The following is a 9,601-nucleotide window of genomic DNA, read 5'->3' as shown; positions in this document are numbered from 1 at the left end:
TTGGTGGGGGCGCTGACGAGCTGTCTCCTGCCTGCCATCCGCCGTGTGGCCCGACAGCGTTAACTGAGGAGAAGAAGAAACTTGTTTAATCATGGATGAATCCCGTCCAGTCTGCAGATGGTATGTTATTGACTTTGTTCTCAAGTATTTTGGCACTTAATGAATAAATCCATGTAAGCTCCATGGACAATAGGCGGTCGTCTTTGCCGCCAAGTGTTGTCACACACCTCCTAAAAGTTTAAACAAGAACAAACACCGGTACGTTAGCTGTAGCTTTTTTTTTTTTTTTTTTTTTTAAAGGTAAGGTAACTGAGTTGTTAGTATTTCCATTTTATGCTACTTTATACTTCTACTCCACTACTTAACCTTTATTCAACGTCCTGCATTTACCTGAATAATTCCCTCCTGAACTGAAACATATAATTTTCTCAGATTTCAGGAAATTACTTTTAAAAAATAAAGATTTTTGCACACTAAATCTGTGGCCAGTTAATGAAATATAATATGCACTGCTAAAGATTAAATTACATCGAAGTATGCAGGATATATACAGTTCCGCCTCACCCTGCTACAGCATTAAACTTCTGGTTACAGTGATATGATCCTATCTGAAGTACTAAAGTTTTTACATTCTTATTTTTTTCTTACGTTTTTAATACTTATATACCTTTTACTGTGGTAAACATTTGACTTGTAATTTAGTTTAGTTTGGGTTTTTTTTTTTTTAAATAGTGTGGTAATGCACCTGATCTGAATATTTCTTCCACCACAGCTCTTGTAATGGATTTGCATTGTTGTTTACAGTTAAGAGTCTTAACATTGTCCTTAACCCTCCTGTTGTCCTCATGTCAACTTGGACCCAGGGCATTAACTCAAACATTAGGTCTAGTTTCATTTAAATGAGGCTTATTGACCATATAGTTTCCAATATGTGTAAACCCTGTGGTAATACAAGTTGAAATGAAGTTGGCTAAAAAGGTCACTGCTTTACAGTGAATTGAGTGATAATGTATACCTTATCCTTTATAAACGGTCAAAGCAGACAGGGTCCAAATTAACCCAGGAGGACAAAAGTTGCATGGTTGACAGGAAGACCACAGGAGGGTTAAATTTCTGTTGGCATTAAAGTCCTCTAAAAGTATTTATCCATAAATATCACGTGTTCAAGTTTTGTGTCTCCTTGTTCCTGTGATTAAACTGTATCATGGTTAGCAAATCAGTAAAGCCGAAAGTCATTTTCAAATGGCTGCAACATCTCATCAAATGGAGATATACTGTATTGTGCATCAGGCCATGTTTGCCTGTGTGGAAGACTTAAGTTTTGAAAGTGCAGCAGGATAGAAAAGGTTTATTAAAAGATGGGTTTAGAATTATTTAATTATATTATATCACAAAACTGATATGTACATATTTACACTCAAAGAGTTATTAGCCACTGTAATCATTCCCGCTGTTCATGAAAAGATCCCCTCCTAGTGTGCAAAAATAAATGCTGCTCCCACTGTCATTATGCTGTCTCCCACCCACACTTCACAGTCTCATGATTCTGGATTGGAAATACTGTCAAGTGCATGAAAGTTATGTTTGTTATGTCTTTTAGGGCTAATTTAAATCTAAACTACACACTCTCTTATTGCTTCCTTTACACTAATGCCCATTTCCCCCTTATATCTTTCAGGGCCCATCCACCAGAACCAGCAGTCCTCCTGCTTTGCCCATCATGGCTCCCTGGCTGCAAGATCTTCTCATGCTACGAGTCTACAAACATGAGCTCACAGTCTACAAACACACCAACTACAGTATATTATATGATGAGATGAGAGATTTACAGAGAAAAAACAGACCCCTTTTCTTGTTTATATATAGAATAATTAGAATTAAATTGCAATCAATAAACCAACTCAAGGATCTCCCCACCACAGAACTATCACTCTCAAATTAAATGATTAATCTTTAAATATTTTTTTTTATGTAAGATGTCTTGGAAAAAAGATCAAAACATTCTCACACTTATCGCTAAGTTATAGAAGACATTTTCTTTTCACAATAACAAAAGGACAAGTTTAATTAATAAAATCTCATAATGGTTAATTTCCACTCAGTTGCTTCAGTTTCAAGGTCCTGGTATTGTGCATGCTGGCTCACTGTCAAGGCTTACTAGGGCTGTTGAATAGAACAGGGGAATCGTTAATATTATTAATGACACCTATGCACAGGCATATTTAGTGTCTAACGCTACAAGTTAATCTTTTTTAGGTTTTCTGATTGTCATCCTGAATTAAGATTGACTTGAGGATTATTGTTAACCTTTTTCTGGAGTTTGTGCTTATTGGAATGCATAAAATTCACTGCCTGCTTTTAAAATGCATTCACCACAACTGGACTATTCCACCTTTTTTTTTCTTTGAAAAAGGAAAAATGTTTTAAAGTGATAATAAATCTCTACAAAAAGTTCAAAACAAAGTGCAAGTATAAACAAAATATTTGATCGCATCCATGACCCTCTTCAACTAAATATTTTGTAGAGGCAAGTTTTAGCAGCAGTTATGGGTGGAAAATGGACATGGATAAGTTTGTCATCTCCCTTGCAAGGTACATTATGACATAGGCAGTCCACAAATTTCAACATTGATTAACATCTGGACAATTCGAATTAGTATTTGTGATCTTTGGGTTTTTCTTCCTGTTTTTTCTTCTTTTTTTACAATTTAACTAAGTATCAATTGTCTTTCAGGTTTTCCTCATGTAACTCTTTGTATTTTGCTCCAATTATTTGACCCTGAAAATGTAATTTCTGTCAAGAAACTTACTAACCAGTGTTTTGTGGTATTTAAAGTAAATCTGTTACCCTTTGATTAAACACAGGTAATCTCCATTCAGCTTTTTTGTTTGATTTCTAAACACAATTGGCGACACTGATGTCACACAGGGGTGTGGGCACTTTTAGATTTCTTTTGTTTAATGTATTTATTGTAGATACACGTGTGAAAAGGATGTTTTCATTTTAGTTGTGTTAATATTTATTCTGTTGATCAGTGTGAAAAAAAAATCCCATTTACATATAGTTATTCAGTGTTGTAAAACAATAACACTTAAATACTGTAATAATGCTTTTTTTTTCCCTTTCACGTTTTAAATAATTTTTAAGAACTGAGACAATTTTAATTTTCAAGTAATTTAGGCCTTTTTATGTAAAAAAAAAAAAAAAAAAAAAAAAAAAAACCATGACGGGAATTAAGGTTGAATGCTGCTAATGATTAAATTGGGATCGCACCTGTGCTTGAGATGTTGCACATACTCTTTATGTAGACTGGAGATCTCTTAATAAATAAAATGTTTGAAGTTGTTCCCATAGTTGAAATTTTATAGATTCATGTGTAATCCTTTAGTTTTTTTTCCACCAGCGGCACCACCTTCACGGCAGCTTAGCAACGCGGTTGCTGCGCAACACAAGTCGGAGTGGTGACTTTTCTGTCGGGTTCATATTTTAATTGACAGATAGTAATCAGGTGTGCGGCTCCTTCTGCTTTGTTTCACACGGGGTTTTGGACACGAAGAGAGTCAAAATTGTAAGTCGGGATTCTCCCGTTTCACAACTTTGGAGCAACTTGCTGGGTTGGGGATGTTTGTGCTTCGGCCGGTCGGTTTGTAATCGCTGGACAAGTGATGGTCGGTCAGCCTCACCGAGTCCGAGCTAACAAGACCAACGTTTTGACGGCAGACGACAACGCTGAAGACCAGTTTGCCTAAGATAAAATCGGCCAAAATGAAGGTAAAACATAATTGTGGTGTCTGCGCTGGTATACATATGCTTGCAGACGGCTGTAATACGTGAATCCTGCTGTTTCCTGTCCTGCAGGTTGTAGCGGGAAAGAAGTACATCCTGGATGTGCAAGAAAAACGACAGGGATGACAGTGAAACGTGTTTACCACTCTGGACCCAAAGCAAGTATTGAAGTGCTTCAAGTGCTTTTCTGTATTAGTTGTATCAGTATGGTTTTTAAAAATGTTGTTTATTACAGGAGCTTCACTGCCTCTTCATCATTATAGAAATCCCCTGGGATGATGCACGTGTACTCACTCAAAAGAAGTGTCACCTACGAGTTGCTAAGTAAACATTTCTCACTCGAGTGTTTATTAAACATATTGTGCACACACCCTGCATTTATAACTGCATGCTCATAAACCAGTGATTTCATTGGCTCCCAGAGATGCCACATCAAGACTGAGTTGAATAAGTTCAGTGACCTGCACTCACACTGCATTGTATAGGGCGAAAAATGGCATAATTATTCCAGCGAGTGACTGGGGACAGCTTTACTGTGCCTCATCCCTCAGTGTGTGTCCTGGCAGCTGTAAAGCTCTGGTTGCGTGTCAAGCTTGGTCAGACACATGGCTGCTAAACAGAGACGAGGCTGCACCTCTTCCACACTTACTACCTCGGTCTCCAGAAGGGCCCTGTGTGGAGGATTACAGGCATTTTCAGATTACTGCTCAGCAAGACTGAACTGTCTGCTGCTCTGACCCCCTTTTTTTCCTAATGGGGGAAATGGACAGCTCACTGATGATGTGCAAATAATCACAAGACCAGGAGGGAAATTATATAAAATACTGTATGATGAGGATGTGTGATTTATATATGGGGCATCAGAGGTGTGTATATAAATATTTGATCTACTACAATTAAAGGAGTTTTACCTCTCTTAACCACATTTTGACATAACTCTTTTAAGCAAATGAAATGAGAAAACTCAGATTAGTGACTGATAAGATGTAAAAATAGGTGTAAAATAATTGCTTGTTAACTAGGGTTGGTGGCAAAGGGGGCTACGCCTGTTTGGCTTTGATTACCGTAAACAGCCGTATGGATAAGCGGTTCACACATACCCTCTCACCCTGCCCATAATGTCTCTAATCATGGATGTCTTAATCAAACTGAGCAAAACATAAAGAATTGGCTGGCACTGTGGATTAGGTAGCAGGGGTTAGGAATGTGGGGGAAGGGGGCTACTCCTTAATGTGGGATGACTAACATCGAGGCTCCCGGTGCCAGGAGTATGCCCCGTCCATCTGCCATTCCACTCACCCACCCACCCACTGACACAGTAACAGGTGCGTGCACGCAGATACACGTGGGCTTTCTGCGCACACGCTCACATACTCCACCCCGCACTCTGGCCCTACCCCTGTCCTCACTTAGCCTGGGCAGCAGATGGTGAGGGGTAAGGCTTGTAGCCCCCCACCACCAACACCACCTCCTCCCCACTCCAAGCCACCAGCCCATCACCCCCCCACGAACACCACCCCACCCCTCTTTGTGTTGTTGAAGAGCCTGAGTGTTGAAAGAAGGCGAGCCCCAGCTTGTCTCCCCCCCCCCCCCCCCCAAAATCCTTGGCTGGCTGCCATTGGCGGGACTCAGTCAGGTGTCCTAATGCTTCAGTTAGGGGAGGAAACGCTGGTTAATCTGCCCATCGCGTGCCACCGGCCATGGCCTGGCCTCTTTGTGTCTGGCACCCCTCTGATCAGTCCCTCCACCCCTTCATCTGTCTTTTCCCCCTTCTCTTCCAGCCCAGTTTCTCTACCACAAGACGGTGTCATCCTTTCTTAAAGATCATCCCCTCTTACTCTCAGGATGTGTTTTTACTACATTCCTTGTTTGTCACGGCCTCTCATTAGACAGATCCAGTAGTTTTGACAGATGTGCTACACCACTGTAGATGGATCCTACTATTTTATTGCCCTGATCAGTTATTACTCTTTTCTTGATTTTGTGCTGACTCATCACGGGCATCCAATGTACCTGCAAACGCAGCTTACAGGAAATATATTGGCACTGAATATTACACCGTTCTTTATGACTTCTCTGCAGCTTCAGACCTGCCTACTGTAGACAGGCTATCCAGGCCACGCTATGAGTTAAGGTTTATAACTACTTAAAGATTCATATTTGTCTTAAAAACACCATCAAAAGTTCACAGCCGTCTTTGTAACGTAATTGTGAAATAATGTAGGCCAGTTATTCTTCCAAAGTAGCTTCTAATTGAATACTCAAGGGGATTAGTTAATAGATAATTGCTACCAATTAAATAAAAAATTGAAATCATGCCTAAAAATGGTTTAAGGTATTAACACATCAGCAGATTAAGAACGTTTCATCTCTTCAGAGCCGCAGCAATTCATTGTTTTGAGTAATTTTTTAAGAAGAAATGTCAAAATTCACTGGCTGCGGCTTCTTAATAATGAATATTTTTTGCTTTCTTTAGTCTTCTGTGATGGTAAACTGAAGGTTTCATCATGGGCTTTGGGAAATGGTGAACAATATTTTTCATTTCATTCATTTTTCAAATTTTTGACATTTTGTAGACCAAACAACTAATTGATAGTTGCAGCCCTACATCTCTTATACATACATACATACATCAGTTTTTATACTTTGATCTCAATGTTTCAGGCATCATTACATAACCTGTCACCTATACCTCATTATAGAGAGGCAGCATCACCCTGTACTCGTGGACCACTCTGATTAGGATGAATGATGCTTCTTGGAGGAGCTTGATACGATGTGGTTGCGTAACCAGAGAGGGGTCATTACCATTTGACCCCTGCTGACCTTCTTTTTGATTGACCCTGGGCTTGGTCACTGCTTCAGAGCACAGGCGGAGGTATAAGGTCAGAGTTCAAAGTATCCTCAGCTGTGCTGTCATGGAAACAGCAGCATTTGCTGATGGTCAGTTTTAATCTAAGGACAGTGGTTCGTTTGAAGCTCACAGGGTTTTAGTTTCTGTTATTTTGTCCCACCTTTTCTAACTTTGTTCTTAACTTCATTAAAAGCTCCTAAACTAATGTAGCTACAGCTAAACTTAAAAAAAAATCATCTTTGTAGACTGATATCAAACATGGAAATACTTAAATACAGACAGACGTACCGATTCCTCCTGAGCTGTTTTTCTTCCGATAACGTGGCTTAAAATTTGCCCTGTTGTATTTTTTTGACATGCTTGTTACATTTTTCAAATACTTTACATTCTATTGTTGTGTTTTTGACACTATCTTGAGGCTTTCATTCCAAAGCGTGCTGTGTGCAGCAAAGCATAGATTCCCCTTGTTTAGTGTTGTGACCAAAGCTTCGGAGTCCGCCATTGTGGTCAATCGAAACACACCCGTGGTTTGTTTTTCCACTTCCTGTTTGTGACCGTTGGTGAAGGGTTTCCTTGCAATCAGCGCTGCAGCGGGGGAGTGGATCAATACTTTCAATGCAACGTGTGGCCAATGGAATAAGGGGATGATTTATGTAGGGATGGCTACCTCTCGAATCAGATGGGGTTTGTGTTTGGTGGCTGGATGAGTGGAGGGGAGGAGGGGACGGTGGCACAGTGACCCACAGCAAGAAGAACTGTAAAGGTTAAAAAAAAAAAAAGAAAAGGGGGGGGGGGGGAAAGTGCGCTTCGCTGCTGTTGATCATGGCACCACTCCTCTCCTCTTCCTGCTGTCCCTCTCCTCTCTTTTCATCTCTCAAACACACCATGCTCTCTGACTGTCCCGCTTAATCTTAGCGCTGTAGTATTATGAGACTAAAGAAAGACCGACGGGACACACACACTCACCATACACACCAGGAGTTTAGCAGGTTGTGGACCACCAGCCAGAAACAGCATATGTCCCTCTCTTCTCCAGATTAATGAGAGCATGTTAATATTACCATACAGTCAGAGAGGAGGGGACAGGGGCAAGGGCTAGGGAGGGGTGGGAGATGAAAGGTAGAGGGAGAGTGTAAGAGCCTCGCAGACTGAGATTCAGAGGGAAGCACGAGGCGAGAGGAATGAGAGCAAGTCTGCGAGGGAAAGAAGGAGGGAGAGAGAAAGTAAGTCTTGGAAAGAGACAGAAAGATGGAAGTGTGGAGGCGGGAAAGAGCGAGAGAAGCGAGGACATAACGACCATAGAAAAATGTGTGTGTGTGTGTGTTTGCTTTATTGCAGTGGCCCCACCTACCCCTCCATCCTGTTAAGGAGGCACAGTCCTAAGGAGGAGGGGTAGGATCCCCTCCCTCAGCCACTGACACACATACATACTCTCTTTCTGGCTCATACACACACTCTGCTCCGTGAGGGAGCAGTCGCTGAAGAGCTCTGGATAGACCATGTAAGGTTCTGCAGGTGTCCCACCCTTCTCTCATCTCATGGATGCTTTAGGAGGTACTATTACAATTTCTTTAATTCTCCTTTTTTCTATTTATCCAATTTTTTCTATTTCTTTGGTTTGCTCTTTCCTCCTCGGCTTGATTTCCTCTCCTCGTGTGTTAGAGTAATCCCTGAGCCTCTGCTGCTAATGTGTATGTGTTTGTGAGATTGCATGTGTGTCTGTGTGAGTCTAAATGCATGTTTGTGTGGTTGTTTACAAGCTCTAGTGTAGCCGCAGGTCCGACAACTTTAGTAGAGTGGATTCTATTAGCTACATTTGTTTCACCTCAATTTTATTTCATTAAATTTATGTGTAATGTCTTTCTCAAAACAAATTTTTACATGGGGTCAAGCCTTTGGCTGCTTGTTGCATTATTTAGTCTTGCATTTTATTATTTTTATTGGCGCTCAACTCTTAAGGGAGGAGGGAGACAAAGCGCATTATGTATGCCTTGTGTACACCCTTAAAATGCCTATTCATGGTTTTTGGGTAGAGGCTTTCAGTCAAATCAATCCTAGAGAAATACATGGCAGGATCTTTGCAGTAACAGCAATATTGTGCTCATTCGGGTGTGATATTGATGATGGTGAATGTGGAAGAGTTAGAGATGAGCAGAGTAAATTTTGGGAGTTTTTTTAGTCTGATAATGGTTGTCCCATCGCCCAGCTTTGGTTACAGTAACATCATTTTAAAAACTAAGTGTTTAGTCGTGGCCAGGCTGTTGGTTAAAAAAAAAAGAAGAAGAGAATTGTGAGTCATGTAAGACTTAATTAGTTAAATACTGAACCAGATTATACGCTTTATTAGAAAGAAGTAAGTCAGGGATGGCAGCAAGAATGGCTGGTAAGCCTATAACGTGGTGATGGTGTGTGTGTGTGAGTGAGTGAGAGAGAGCACATGTCTTGCATGTAACGTGCTGTACTGGCGAACATCCAATACACCCTTTTCTGCTCAGACTGGAACTACAATGTAAGAACACTAATATACTGATTAAAATATTTACTACAGATAAGTTATTTATTCGTAAACATAAAAGAAACACGAGTTCTGTATTTGTTTTAATTTTACATTTAAGATATTTACCTATTTGAAACATTGTGCTTTCACATGAGATGACTAAGCTCAAATGTTTTGTCTTTTATCATTTGTTGTGGTTTGAGAATTGAATAAATAAGACATCTGCCTCACTTTTGTGGTTTTTGTTTGTTCAGGACACAATAATGACCGTACGTTCTGTGTATGATCGTATTTTTAACAATGTTGACGTTTGCAGGGCAGTTCTGATGGCCTGGGTTACTCAGACTGTGCCCAGGTCATTACGTCCCTGTTTGGAAATCAAATTGGTGACCATTTGTTCCATCAGAGCTGACAAACAACGCCAAAATCCATCCTGCAAATCTGTTTAATCAACAATATCTCC

This window comes from Scomber scombrus, chromosome 12, assembly GCF_963691925.1.
Source record: "Scomber scombrus chromosome 12, fScoSco1.1, whole genome shotgun sequence".
NCBI classification, from domain to species: Eukaryota; Metazoa; Chordata; class Actinopteri; order Scombriformes; family Scombridae; genus Scomber; species Scomber scombrus.
The sequence above is the reverse complement of the archived record's forward strand: the minus strand, read 5'-3'. Positions refer to the sequence as shown.